This window comes from Heliangelus exortis, chromosome Z (genome assembly GCF_036169615.1).
Source record: "Heliangelus exortis chromosome Z, bHelExo1.hap1, whole genome shotgun sequence".
Classification (NCBI taxonomy): domain Eukaryota; kingdom Metazoa; phylum Chordata; class Aves; order Apodiformes; family Trochilidae; genus Heliangelus; species Heliangelus exortis.
Genome location: NC_092454.1, coordinates 58,963 through 73,910, shown reverse-complemented (window position 1 = coordinate 73,910; position 14,948 = coordinate 58,963). Strand labels below are relative to the sequence as shown.

The 14,948-nt window shown below is 43.2% G+C and overlaps 1 long non-coding RNA gene across 1 annotated transcript; it reads left to right on the top strand.

The window, feature by feature from the left end:
* The first annotated feature begins 5,652 nt into the window (after positions 1 to 5,652).
* LOC139790131 (uncharacterized) lies at positions 5,653 to 14,471 on the top strand. Its single transcript, XR_011723409.1, has 3 exons — positions 5,653 to 5,802; positions 9,322 to 9,404; positions 13,639 to 14,471. It is a non-coding gene; the product is annotated as an uncharacterized lncRNA (long non-coding RNA).
* Positions 14,472 to 14,948: the final 477 nt, after the last annotated feature.

Below are 14,948 nucleotides of genomic sequence, written 5' to 3'. Positions count from 1 at the left end.
AGGGGCCGGGCGAGGCCTTCTGCGGGGCGGCGGGAGGGCACCGCTCCTGGACGGGGCGGGACGGGACTGGACGGGACTGGGTGGGGAGGTCTCCGCTCCCCGGTGCAGCGGCGGCGGCGAAACGGCCGCTCGGTGTTAGAGGAGGGGTCCGGAGAGCCCGAGACTCGGCGCCCGGCAGGCAGACGGGTTCTCAGCGGCTCCGAGCAGCCGAGGGTGCGTGTGATCCGCCGGGGTCGCGGCGCCGCCGCCCGGGCCCTTCTCCGTTCCCTCAGGTGCCCGGCGGGCCGGCCGCTTCTTCCCCTCTGGCAGCCGGGGCCTAGCGGAGCCTCGGGCGGGCATGCGTTCGTTTGTGCAGCGAGGAACTCGCTTACACAGACTCTATCCGTTATTTTTTAGAAGAGTCAGAAATACTTAAGAAAAACGGAGTAGTGCGGCTCACAACGTGTGAAATCAACCTGCCCGGGAAGCGAGCCCAGCAAACCTTAGGCGGCTCTCGTGCCCTCGGCTATGCCAGCTGACAGTGGTGACAATCGTTATAGGTCGGCACACACCTTCAGAGAGTGTCAGAGTTAAGGTGAGAAGTAGGGATGTTTGTTTGTCACTGCCGCACCCCAGAGCAGGGGCTTTGCCTCACCGGAGCGGCAGTCCGCCTGACCACTGTGGTCCTGCTGCTAAATTGATCCCTGAACCAACAGAGCTTCCACTTTCATGCTTACATGCCACCTACTATAGTGGGCTTTTTCACTGTCTTTCCGCCCCTTGTGTTTTGTTCTGCCTATTTCATACCACTGTTTCAGACATCCCTTCTTTTTCTCTTGCCTAATCTGTGAGTATGAGCAATTTAGGAGGCAGTAAGTAGGTTCAGAGCCTGCTAAAAAGGAGGATGGCCTTGGAGTCATTCAGAGAGATTAGGTTGTTTTTTTAAACGGTGCACATCTGCTACAGCATGGATGAAAGTAAAAGGTTACATATTCACAGTAAAAGGTACATTCTCAGTTACACAAAGGAGTAAGCAAATATATTGATTGAATGAAATATGCAGGCAAAATATTTATGAGAAAAATTTTAGAAGATTTATAAATATCTTGAGTATTTGTGATACGTTAATATTTGTTAGTATAGACAAAGAAGTACTTGGTGTTTTGTTTTGTTCTGTTTGGTATAGTGTCTTCCATCCAAGTGTGTTCTAAAATATCTCTAAATAAGTGGAAAATAGATTTTGATTTTTTGGAGTACACCTGCGGGAGGCGTTAAGGGAATTGGGAGTTTCCAGCTTACTAGACACAGAAAACTCTGCTGGTTGTCTGTGCTTTAAAGATCTGGAAAGTAATTTTCCAGGTTAAATTCTAGAACACTGGAACATAACAGTATTTTGCAATTACTTCAGGAGGATAAAGTGGTATATGCGTCAGAGATCCAAACAGAACAGCGTGAGGCCCTGTCCTGTCTACTTCATACATTTGGCAGTATCTTGGAACTTACCATGCCAAGAAAATAACTGAAATACGCTGAAAGCAACTAGAAAACCACTAGCCTTGAAACAAATCTCTCTCTTACCCACTCACCCACCATGTTAAGGAGGTCTGAAATTCTGCCAGTTTTCTTCATCTCTTCTCCTTATGGCCCGCACGCTTACACTGTTAATCTCTCATCCCTCTGATACCAGGAAGGTTTGGTTAATGCCAAGGAAGTTTGACCCACACATGGGAACATATCTGGAATCATGTAGCTACTCTGAGAGGTCACCCAGCAGTGCAAACTGCATGAAAATTCTTCATCAAAGCCCATGTGGGTTGCAGTTCCTACTGCCAGGATCACTCTGGCCTCATGGAGATAACTTCTACGTCAGAAAATATAGTATTTGCCAGAGATGTCTCTCAGCAGCCCAGTGCTGTGGGTACTGGTTGCACTTGTTGTCAGTTGCAGTTCTGTTAACATGGACCCGTGGCTGTACCAAGCCTGCAGATGTGGTGCACTTCAGGCTTTTCTGTGGAATTTGCAGTACTTATACCAGCACAAAGGACTCTTACCAGAGTGTGTAAGCCACCTTCTTCAACAGCACAAACTTAGCAAAAGCAGGTTCTGCTTGTTAAAATTGCACATATGTGGGAAGGTGGCCCAGTATAGCTGTTAGCTGAGGACATGACCTCATCATCATGTGTCACAGTTTTGGAGTGTGGTCATAACCTGAGGAAGGCAGTAAGTGGCTTGTCTGGTTACAGAGGAGATTAATCTCACCTCAATTTTTAAACAGCTATATCTGCACATACCTCTGTTGTGACTATCTTAAGGCATCACAGAGGTGCCAGTTTCCTCATATCAGTGGTAGAGCAAGCAAGGCCCCGAAGCAGACATCTCTGTCACCTCTACTTTCATTTTTACTTGACTGCATCAGTTATTGTGGAGGGAGGATTTTTAAAATCTCATTTAAAAATGGAAATTCATCCTTTCAAACTCACCCTCCTTATTTCCAGGCACAGAAAACTCCTCTACAATCCACTGTGACACTGAGTCTCACAAATTACAGAATTTAGCTGTTGAGACAGGGAACTTCCCCTTCAAGTTGCCATGAATACTTGAGCTCCCTATAGGAAACAAAAACTGTTTCCCATTTGTTACAAGTTTCTTGAAGTCTCCTGAAAATTACATTTTAATTCATATACAGTAACAGAGAGATGATGGTTCATCAGAGAGGATGGAAAATGGCTTACTAGCCTGAAACTTACTTGGATTAGTGGGGACTGATGCCTTTCTCTACTTGAGAAAAAATTTGCCACCACCAGCCATGGAGAGAAGCTCACTCAGAAATGCACATTCATACATGCTGGAGGTTTCAGCAAAAACACCAAAGAGCATGTGAGTATGTTTTTGCTTAACACTTGCTACTCCCTCTCACACACCTAGAATGCATTTTTATAAGATACTTCCTTGGGCAGGGATCCATTGTCAGGGTAATAAGTTCTGTATTATCATAATATTATCATAATAAATACCTTAACTATCTCAGATCCTGCCAAGCAGGTAACATTTCACAGCCATTATTCTTAGAAAAAGAGGTTTCAGCATGGAAGTTGTAGACCCTGTGGGTGTAGAGTACCTGTGAATCTATCCTTCAGCCTCTCAGTCTGAGCATTCTGACACACTAAAAAGGCCACATTGGAAGGGGGCAAAGGAAAGATAAGGGAGAAAACAAATGAGGCCAAAGTGAAGTCTGTTTTATAAGTTGGAAGAACCATCACATATCATGCTTACAAACTTACAGCATGTTTTGTGTCGAACCAAGGATTTCTGAGCAGAAATGCTGGTGACTGTACCTGTAACTAAAGTGTAAAATACAGATACTTCTTACACAAGAGAAACGTGCAGTACAGCTGGCAGACTGCACTTACCTGTCTAGTTTCCTCCCATCTTAATGATTAGTCCATGAGTATTCTGTATGTCCATGAAAGCAAGCACTTATACACAGACCCAAATTATTTTACATTTCACAATAGACAGGGGCATGCTGAAACAGCCCGTAGTTTTTGCATTGGCTGTGCTTACATTTATTTGTAGTGCATGAAATGCTGTGGAGAAAGAAGCTCTGACAAGCTAGGAGAAACCCATAACTGCTAAACCAGGCATTAGACTCCTGGTGAAAATGCTGCATCAGTTATGTAGATGTAGACATCTGCAGAACACAGAATCCAGGGGTTTCTTGTCACTAAAGGTAATGTTCAGAAGCATGAACTTTTGGAATGCTTAAAGACAGCTGCATGTTCCCCAGCTGGTGCTTTTGCCAACCTCAAGCTGCCTTTCTCTTCCTTTTCTCTGTCATTGATATGGGGAAGTGGATCTGCAGGGCTTCAGGTGTGCTGCTGCTCAGGAGAGAGGCCGTGCGTATGTCAGGTGAAAACGAATCATTAAATCGTGTTGTTCAGTGAGCTTTGTGAATCTGAGGCACAGTGCTGTTCCCAGGAGACCTGCACAAGAAAGGCTGTTTCCACAAGGCCATTGTGGTGAACAAATGACCTGGCATAGCCCTCTGAACACACAGCACAGAAGCTGGCACAGGATAGGCATAGGCACAGACTGTGTTTGTCCAAAGGGCACATCTCTGTTACCATCAGATGGTGATTGGGGTCCTCCCCTAAGGGGCTTTGCCCAAAGAGATTTCCAAAACAGCTTGCAATATTAACAGTGCTGTCTTAAAATCAGCAAAGTAAATGGTCATGTGTCTTAAGAGCAGGCAGAGGTCCAGACCACACTTAGAGGTGAGAGATAAGGTACAGACACATCCATGGCTATTTATGTCCAAAGATATGATGGTGCTGAACATGTAAGGCAGTAAAGACAAAAACTGTGGATTTAGATAGCAGCATAACACCAATGCAAGATTCACCTCGTGACCCACGTGTATAAGAGATAGAGGACACGCACACAATTCATAAGTGCTGCTTGTGCTGGAGTCAGTGTTGGTCTGTCAGGACAGATGTTTGCCCTGTCAGCCACGTCCGTGACACGAGTGTGAGTGCCTGCCCGGGGTGGTCACCCTGGGAGCAGCTCAGCAGGCACAGCCCACAGCTGAGTCCAGCTCAGACCATGCAATTGCATTATAGCCTTAGCACGGCTTTATATAGGCACTCACAGAACCAAAAGACTTACCCTCCTTTAAATACTGTGCCACAGGAAACAATGGAGAGGAAAACCACTGGACATCCTGGAGAACATCACCTTTTCTTAAAGTTTCCATCTATGAAATCGGTGAAGGTGCATTGTCAGAAATTGTTAGCAGTATTTTGACAGACCAGCCCCATTTCATCTCAACTGCAAGACATCTGGATATAATGAAGTGATTTTTCTTTTTAACTGAAGACTTTCTTAAAGTATACTGCAGTTTTACAGAGCAAATTAATTTTAACCCATTATGATTTTCTTAATTTCCTAGTTTCAGCCTTGAGGATGCTCCCTTGTTCCTTCTCTTAGCTCAGAAATCTGTGCATGAAGTGTATTACTTAATTTCAATTACAATGCTAATTGCAGAAGACAAGTGGTTACTGAATCTTGCACCATAATTAATCAACCTGTTATTTACTTGATACATTGATCATACTGGATTAAGCTGTAGCTGGACAAGCAGGGCAAGAAAAGTGAGTGACAGGAGCATTATCATGGCACACTGCCTCCCATTGGGAAAGTTCATCTTCCTTCTGAAAGAGACGTCTTCAGGGATCATGTAATTTGAATTCCCTGTGAATTTAGTGTCATCTTAGCTTGACCAGCTCTGGAAGAACATATTAACCTCCTCTTGTGATTTTCAGAAAACCATTCTAATTTAGCAAGTAATTAAGGGTCACATGTAGGATAAAGAGCTAGATAAGCTTGGATTACGCACAGGAAGCTTTGTTTCCAAGGCAACCCTAGCAGAGGGGGTGTTAATGCTGAGGTCAGTCAGTTAATGAACTGGGAATGGTTACTGGCTGCAAAATGTATTAGAACTGGGGACATTAAACTAACCATTTAATGATTTGATGTTAGAAAACAAATGCCTACAAAGCTGGTTATCACTGAAAATACCAGAGGCAAAGGTTACAGCAGTGGGACCATTCTGCTAACTGAGGTCAGGAGAAGTCCAAAACAGTGATGCTTGACAAACCGCTCTCTTTTTTTTTTTTTTTTTTTTTTCTAAAATTACTTCAGACATCACTCATGGATTTCATGGCTTCTCAGTGTGGAGCTGTCAATGTTTGCGTAAGCTGCCCTTGCTACCACATCCAAGCCATGCTGGACGTTCATTTCTTCCTGAGGTTTGTCCTGACAGAGGTTACTAACTGTGTAACTCTGACAGAATAAAATCAGCCTGATGGATTTAGCACTCTGAAAAGCAAGACGCCAGGCTTCTGAGAGCTCAGGACAAAACACACCCTCCCTGAGAGCTGTAGGCTCTGGGAGCTAATCTCATGGAGGGGTTGACAGGGCAAACACACACAGACACGGCTAAAACGTCCACACAGCTCATGCATAGCAACCGTAAGCTGATTTGTTAAAACATGTTAATATTTTAAAAATGGAATCTGACATGGATTTAGTTTGTTTGGGGTTTTGTTTGTTTGTTTGTTTGTTGTCATATTTTTTTCTGCAAATCTCCTAACCTTAATTTTGATTCTTTACAAACAGTGGGTAGGCTGTCTCCATCCACTCTCCCTACAGCTCAGCAGGCCTTGATAAATAAAGGTTGTTCTTCCATAACTTGGTGATGACATATTTCTGGCACTATGAAGAAATCTGCTATTTTTCTTCCTACTATATTTAAACACTCCCAGATGTGCACCTTCAAATGGGGAGTCCACAATAACAAGTTTCAGGGCTGATCAAAGGAGATGCAGCTCTCACTGACTTACCCAGAAGTCATACCTGATTCTTCAGGGATTTGAAGTTATCTCTAAGACATCTGACTACCTGTAAGCCTGTGCATCTTGCCAAGTTGGATGTAAATTTTTGTTTTTGATACTTCTGACTAGTCTGTCTCTGAAGATACCTAAGCCAAGGGAGCAGTGACCCTATACACAAACACAGCAGTAGACATAGGGGAAGCAAAATATGTTTGACTGGAGGTAATCAAAGCATTTCAAAACAAGATTTCTGTGGAAAAAAAGTTGCATTGTCAAAATGGAATATTTTTTAAGGTATTTATTTCAGACAATTTAGATGCTGGGAAGAATATTCTGACTTATTTCACTAGGTGGCAAAACATCTTTTATCTTAACACTGTACTATTTCAAAATAGGGTATTCTGTCTTTTGTATGCTTCATTTTGATACAGTATAATCTATACATATAGGATTTTAATATTATTTATTAACCAAGAGAAACATGATAGAAATTTCATATGTTTAACCTGTTGAAAACAAAGCAGTGCTTTTATTTTAAAGTCCAGAGAAATTTTCAAATTTATGTTTAATTTTAAATTACCGCCCCGCCCAATTCAGAGATTCCTTTTCTCACCTGCATTTATTCCTATAAAATATGTAATATTTCCAGTGGAAGTGGCTTAAACATTTTTTGTTACTATGCAGGCATTGCGTAATGCAAGAAACATTTGGGAATCAGATTACTGTGCTATAAAGCAGCATAATGGAAATATTATAGAGTACAAAGAGTAGGAACAACCCACGAGGTATTAAATGCTTTCTCAGTTCACTTGTACCCTGGCTGTCCCTTGTGATCTGTGAGAGAGGGAGCTGCACAGGCATTTTGCAAAGCTTTCTTTGAAACAAGCATTCCCTACATTTGCTACAAGCAGATGACATTAATGTCAGGCAATATACTGTAACAGTCTAGCCATTCTTGCATCTGGAATACAGGTGCCTCTATCTTTGTGACAGGCTTTTTGGAAATGTGTTTCCACTATGGAAATATAAATTATAACACCTTATCTCTTTTTCTTTCATGTGCAGCCTTGGCATAAAAACAAGCCATTTTGCATTAGGCCACCTCTGCTTGCCCTGGGGGAATTTAGACACAGCCATTCCAACCCAAAGACCCACCAAAAACCCCACAACAATAATGACAAAAAAATAGAAGGAAAATTACCTTCTGTTTCCACAGTAGCTGGAAGAAACTGTGGCCTTAAATAAGGAATGGATTGAAACAGTGGCAAGGAGAATTTATGCAAAATACTAGTGGATATTTTGCCTTTTTTTCCCGCTGAGTACCTGGAGAGAGTGATGATGAGGCCATGGAATCTCCATGAAGGCTTTTTTAGGAGCAGCTTCTGTGCTGCTGTGTCTTCCTGGTGCTAGGCAGGACAGATCATCTCTCAGAATTTCATCTTTCCTTGACACTTGTTTCCCATGATAGGCATCGCACTGCTTTATTCTTCATATTTCTCATTTCCAGGCTAAATAAGTCACAATTATATTTAATTCCTCAATTGTTTTTACCACTTCAGTTGAAGGACTTGAGCAGCGTTGGAAACAACAATTTGTTTGCACGTGACAATGCTGTACAGATAGCACCAAATAACATAATTTTTCTGGTTGTTTTGATTGAAAAGGATCAAAAGTAACTGTAAAAGTCAATAAAAAAAAAGCAAAAAAGCAAATCAATAAAAAGCTCACCCAGACCTTGGAAAACCCAACAATCACACTAGGTCTATGGTTCCCCCAGTCTGGATTAACACCAAAGTTTCTAGAATAAAGTGTCCTGAATCAAACAGTACAGTGAGTCTTTTTTCTTGTTGTTGCAGGAATGTTCTGTAGCATACCTCTTTTATGTCAGTTCTCTGCTGAGCAAGGCCAAGTAAAGCTTTCAGCTATGCCAAAAATCATTTGGACATTCTCTGATATTAATTTGTCTTGGTATGGAGCAAATAAAAATAAGCTGCCTGACTTAACAGAGCTCAGGCTGGAAAGTAATATTGGTGTCTATTGTCTCTAAGTCATACTAGAGCATTTAGTCTCAGAATCCCAGTGCCATTTGCAAATTTAGATATAAAGAAAATGTTTAGCTTCACTTGACTCAATTCAGCATTTGATCTGGCAGTTGTACCAAGCAAAATTTTACCAAGGGTAACAAATGAACTCTGGGATTAATTCACAAAGTGATGAGGAATGCACGAACAGGTTATGGTGAGGCTTTTAAGCTTCCATTAAGGTACCAGTTATTGTTTAGCAGGCTCTTGACTTCTTAAATAATTCCAGCCTTCTTTTTTCATTTTCCTGAAGGATATACTGCTGGTGCTGGCATTCCAGAGTAAAGGAAGTAAATGATTTTCACAGATGGCTTTATGATCATATTTGTTCCAGTTTCCAAAATAAACAGCAGGTCAGTTAACCAGGTGACATGAATAAGGCACATGCTTCTCGGCCACCAATTAAAGGATGCCATCACAGATGATTTTTTTCTCCAGGAGATACTTTGCTAATTTTTATTCTTAGATCAAGATGAAATCTTAGAAATACTGTGTAGTCATCAATTAATAAAAGGCATATGTCCTTCTACAGCCTGCATAGTGTAAGAGGCCAGATTTCAAAAGGATGCTTGGACTGCGTGGCTAAATCCACAAATAGATGAATAAATGAACTTCTGAGAGTTTAACATATTTGGAAAATGAAATTGCTTATCTGGACTACAGAAGCCCCACAGTAGCAATTACTATTTTGGTAATGTTAGCTTTTGTAAGTGTCTGCTAGAAATCAGTGGAAGTATCTCATCATGCAAGAATTTCTTTAGATCCCCAAGGGGCAAGCAGTGTGGCACAACAGCTCATGGATTCATCCTGGGGTACTGAAAGAGCTGGCTGATGTCATTGCAAGAACTCTCTCCATTATTTTTTAACAGCTTTGGGAGTGTGGAGACATCCCAGTCAACTGTATCCCAGTTTTCAAGAAGAGAAAGAAGGAAGAAGACCCTGGTAATTACAGGTTTGTCAGTCTCACTTCAGTATCTGATAAAATAATGGAGAGGGTTATTTTGGGAGTTATTAAAAAACTCTTGAGACAAGGCAGTCATTAGTTCTGTGCAGCATGAGTTCAAGAGGGGAGAGTCCTCTTTAACCAACTTCGTTTCCTTTTATGAGAGGTCACCCACCTAGGTCACCAAGGGAAGCCAGTAAATGTGATGGTTTGGGATTTTAGCAAAGCTCTTGACATAGTCTCTCACAGCATCCTTCTGGATAAAATGCCCAAAACTCAGCTGGACAAGCCTGTCCATCATACCTGGGGTGAGCAACTGCCTGACAGGCTGGGCTCAAAGAGTTATAGTAAATTGGGTCAGATCCGGCTGGTGGCCGGTCACCAGTGGGGTTCCCCAGGGCTCAATTTTAGGGCCATCTCTGTTAGATGTTTTTATAAATTATCTGGATGTGGGAATCAAGTGTACATTAAGTAACTTTACCGACAATACTGAGCTAGGAGGAGCTATGGACACCCTCGAGGGTTTGAGAGACTTTACAGAGACACCTGGATAGGCTGGAAAAGCTGGGCAGTCACCAATGGTGTGACTTTTAACAGGAGCAAGTACCAGGTTCTGCATCTGGGAGAGGGATATCCTGGTTATATGTACAAACTGGGGAACGAGAGGTTGGAGAGCAGCCCTGCAGAAAAAGATCTGGGGGGGTTGAGTTGATGGCAAGACAAATGTGAGTCAACAGTGAGCCCTGGCAGCCAAAAGAGCCAACTCTGTCATCGAGTGCATCAAGCACAGTGTTGATATATGGAGTGCATCAAGCACATCCAGTCAAAGGAGAGGACTGTCCCACTCTGCAGTGCCCTGATGCGGCCCCACCTCAAGAACTGGGTGCAGTTTTGGGTACCCCAGTATAAGGACATGAAACTATTTGGTGGTGAAGGGTCTCCAGAGAAAGATTTATGAGGAGTGGCTGCAGTTGGCTGGTTCAGCTTGGAGAAGAGAAAGCTAAAGGGTGACCCCATCACTGAGGGGCGACCTCATTGCAGCCTACAGCTTCCTCAAGTGGGGCAGCAGAGGGGGAGGTGCTGATCTCCTCCCTCTCTGGTGGCCAACAATAGGAGACAAGCAAATGAAATCAAGCTGCACTGGGGGAAATTCAGACTGGGGAAAGGCTCTTCACTGAGCAGGTCCTTGGAACAGGCTCTCTAGGGAAGTGGTCATGGCACCAACTCTGACGTCAGAGTTCGAGGAGGGTCTGGCAACACTCTTAGTCATATGGTTTAGCTTTAGGTAATCCTGCAAGGACCAGGGAGTTGAACTCAATGATACTTATGAATCCCTTCCAATTTGGGGATGTATATGATGAATTCTGTGATTCATCCTCTGCTTCACACTTACCCCCTTTTATGCTTTACTCAGCTCTGGGACTGCAGAGTGACAACATTCAGCCGTTTCCTGATTTTATTAAGCATTTTTAAAACTGGGCATCCTCATTTTCCTCTTCATTAAGAAACCCACTCCTGACACACCCTTCTGTATCTCTGAATGGCTATTTTTGAGTCAAATTTTATTAAAATGAACAATTGACCCATTCATGTTTATCTCGAGCTGGGATGAGCTGGGCAGATTTAAAAACATCCGAACTTCTTTGAACATTAGAAGCTGTCAAATTTAGAATCTTTTCAATCAAATGACCTGGAAGTGAACCATGAAAAACATGGAAGCATCCCTGGCTTTGAACTTCAGCTTCCTGAGTGCGGCCTGTCAGAGAACTGCTCATATGACCCTCAGCAAAAGCCTTGCTTTAGCCTCCCCATTTTCTCCCTGCTCCCTCTCTTCTGTCTATGAATCCCTTTCACTTGTCAGACTTCAACTCCACACTTTGAGCCTCATCTCTGCTACACTTGTTCTTTTATTTATTTTACCTCACCTTCCTTCTTTTTCTTGCCTGTTTTCTCTGCTATATTTATCTGCCTTCTGACAGTAGACCCGTCCTCATCAGCTGGACATATTTTCAGATACTTCATTGTTTCTCTAATGCAACACAACTGCCAGTCTCACTGGGAAAGACCTAATAAGGAATGATCCCTAAAGCACCAGCTGATGGGTGGAGAACCTTACAGATTGTTTTCAGTGCAAGCATGCACACGTGCATTTTTCTCTTTTAAATTTCTGTGGGCAAGCAGGAAAGAATTCTTAGTTATTTTGGCATCCAAAGGAATAACCTGTCAGTTAAAAGCTCAATTACATTTATTTTTATTGAGAATAGCTCTCCTGAATAGAAGGAAGAAATGTGCAGAACTCAGAGGAAAACGGACACTCACAGAGACACACTCACACCATCCTGGTCACACAACTGGCCAGGTCCAAGGGCTCCCAACACCACAAACACACAGCAGAGCTGACTGGGCTGCCCTGGCCCCACCTAATTGCTGCACTGGGTCACCACATGAGACACCATAGGAGGATTCCAGAGCCCATCCCAACTGTCCCTGGCCAGCCACACTAGTACTCCCTAACCCCATTCAGCTGAGCCTCCTTGGACTTGGGGTGTAATTTTTCTGATTTCCTCACATTGCCCATTTGCAGCTGTTTGCCACTGGCCTGGTATGTGTCTCCCTCCTCTTTCTTCAGGCACACTGAACCTTACAAAGCCTATTTCAGCCCACATGGCAAAGATGTCAGCATGGGTTCACAGAGTTCATATTTTTAGCATCCAGCATTACCTAAGGATGGAGAGAATTCTTGGTTCTTTCAGAATTAAAAAAAAAAAAAAAGAGGTCATGTGCATTTCCCCACATTGCACTTTTTTATTCTCTATTGGCTAGAATAATCTTACTGAAGATAATCTTGTATCACAGGAGCCAATTCTTGCCTCTCTCTGAGGTGCAGCTTTTTCTAGAGTGCCTAGTTTGTGACTAGTGGTGCATATAGAATCCCTGAGCATCCCATCCCTGAGCTGCCAAGTCTGTTCCTCATTAATAGCACACCCATTAGTTTCCAGTTATGACAAACCAAAGGAGCAGGCTCCAGCAGCAGCACCCAGCCTGATGCTGTACTTTACCTCTGGAAAACACAACAGTGCATCCATGAGCTCACACAGAAGATGGAGCCTGAAAAATCAGGTGTCTTTTGCTTTTGAGTCTTACAGACAGTATGCTGTTTCTTTGGCTCTCATCAATTTAAGGCAATGCAATTCATGTGCCTTCCTCTAAACACAGTGGGTCCAGCTCCCTGTGGTACCATGCTGTCTGTCCTGTGGCTTTTTGAGTTGCTCGCAGTGCCTGCAGTGCCTCAGAGCACACTGTGCACAGCCTGGGGGACCAGCTCACCAGTAGCCTACACAGAGGAGGAATTTGAAGGGGCGGGGGTAAAAAACCTGCCCGCCCTTCCCTAGGGAGGATTCTTTCCAGCCTTAGAAGTATCACGGAAGGCTCTGGAAATACACAAAGGTATTTCCTTTGGAAACAGCAATTTTTTTTCTTTCAGAGATTGTGTTAGAGGCCTTTGCTGTGACCCCTTGTGCCTTTACCCTTCTTGTGAAGTTCATAAGCAGGCTTTACTTCCTTTTGAGAGGACTTACCTATTAAACATTAGCCCAAGTTGTGCTGAACCAACATTTCAGTGATTGATATGGAGGGAGAGCCATTTTCAGACTCTATGAGACAAATCAGCAAGAAAGAGGACAGGGAAAGGCAGGGAGGTTTTGCTTACCTGCCTCTCCTCTGCTGCTTGCTTTCTCTGGGGACATTATTGATGGCAGCAGCAGTGGGCAAGTGTCTTTGAGGCTTCCCACTTTTCACACAAGGTGCTGTGCCACGGTATTGAGCACACACTGCCATCTGCTACCTCTCATGCAGGGGTAGCTGCCAAGTTCCCTCCAAGGTCAAAGATGAGTGATTTATTGTCTGTCCACTGATGGTGGAAGCCTCTGCATCAGGCTCACAGATGAGATGGCCTGAAAACGCATTCAGGAACTACTCCAAGCAGGAATCAAAAGATGCTTCTGTTCTAACACGTGCAACAGTAATTACAAATGTGATTTTGCCTTTGCCACATGACATCTACTACATGCACTTTGCAACCATTGAACTGTTGGCCACATCAAGGTTTCCAGATCCAAGCCTATCAGAGCAAGAGGATTAGTAGCAGCTGATGAAATACGCCATCCCACAGGCTCAGGTGAGTGTTTCTTTTCCAGCTCCTCTGTGTGGTAGGGCTGCATTCATCCTCTGTGTGTGCCCCCAGGTTGCAGCTGTTGAAGCAACAGAGCCACGGAGCCATCGCTCAGCACGACCAGGAACGCCAGAAGCTTGGCAAGGACCCCTGCTCTCTCACCTCTTTGTTCCATAAGAATAGGATCACCTTCACCTTCAGAAAATGGAGGTCATTCCTATTTAAATTGTTGCACAATTAGCCATGCTCATTAGGAAGGGAGTGGGCCAGGATAGTATCTTTCTATCTTTCCCAACAGCAGCAAGGCAAAAAGCGAACTGGAGGAGGAAGTGTAAAGAGGATAGAACACGTTCAAGGATTACATCTTGGCATGCACAGCGTGTAATTTCACAATTCATGTCACACTGGCTTGTGGTAAACCAGAAGCTATTAATCCCATGGGAAACAAAGGAAACCTGAGGGACTACCTCCTGCAGGCATTCTGAGAGAACACAGTAGGCAGCAGTGACGAGAGCACAGACCTCTGTGGGCACAACCATACCTGCCTTGCAAAACACACCAAGATTTTTAAGTGCATGGATGGCAAAAAGAAAAAAAACCCAAAAGATATTTGTTCAGTTATCCTTAGGGGATCCAAGAGTTTTTTCAGCTCTGCATCTTTTCAGTCTTAAACAAAGGAGCTCTGCTTTGTTGCCTATTTTATAGATGGGTGGCTCTAAAAACACATCTTTAGAGAAATTAATTGTAATTTTGTTCACTAGGAAGTTTCTACCAGCCAGAAAGAAATCCCTCCTTTTCATGACAACAGAAAGAAAAGCAAGTGACCATGCATTAGAGTGAAAAGAATCTGGTTTAGAATGTGAATAGGGGTACAAATTAACAAGCATAAAAACATACTCAAGTAACTGGCTGTTTGCAAACTAATTGGTTTTTTCTAACTACTGCTGTAGACAGGCAAAAAAGAAAAAGTAAGGAAAGGGGGGACCCTGACTGTTTCTTTTCAGTATCAATAGATCATCTGAGCCTTAGTAGAAAGTGCATTGTCTTCTTGAGCTGACCCTAGGTTTTGTAGTTTCAACTTCACTTTCCTCTTTTTGTCCAGTATGAAACCACTCAGCAGTTTTGAAGGATTTAGAGAATTGCCTGGTGGTACACAGCCTGTGACAGAGAGGACAAACCTGTCAAGATTGGGAAACCTGTCCCTGCAGCCCCAAAGGCATCACTTCTAAAAATGCAGCCTTGCAGCTACTGAAAAACAAACATATAAGCAAAATCAGAAAGGGCAGAAGACTGTGCCTAACATAGGCATTTGCAGTGTCAGTTTCAGAAAGCTTACATAATTATTTTAGTGTATTGGTAGGCATCAGCAATAGACCAGGTAC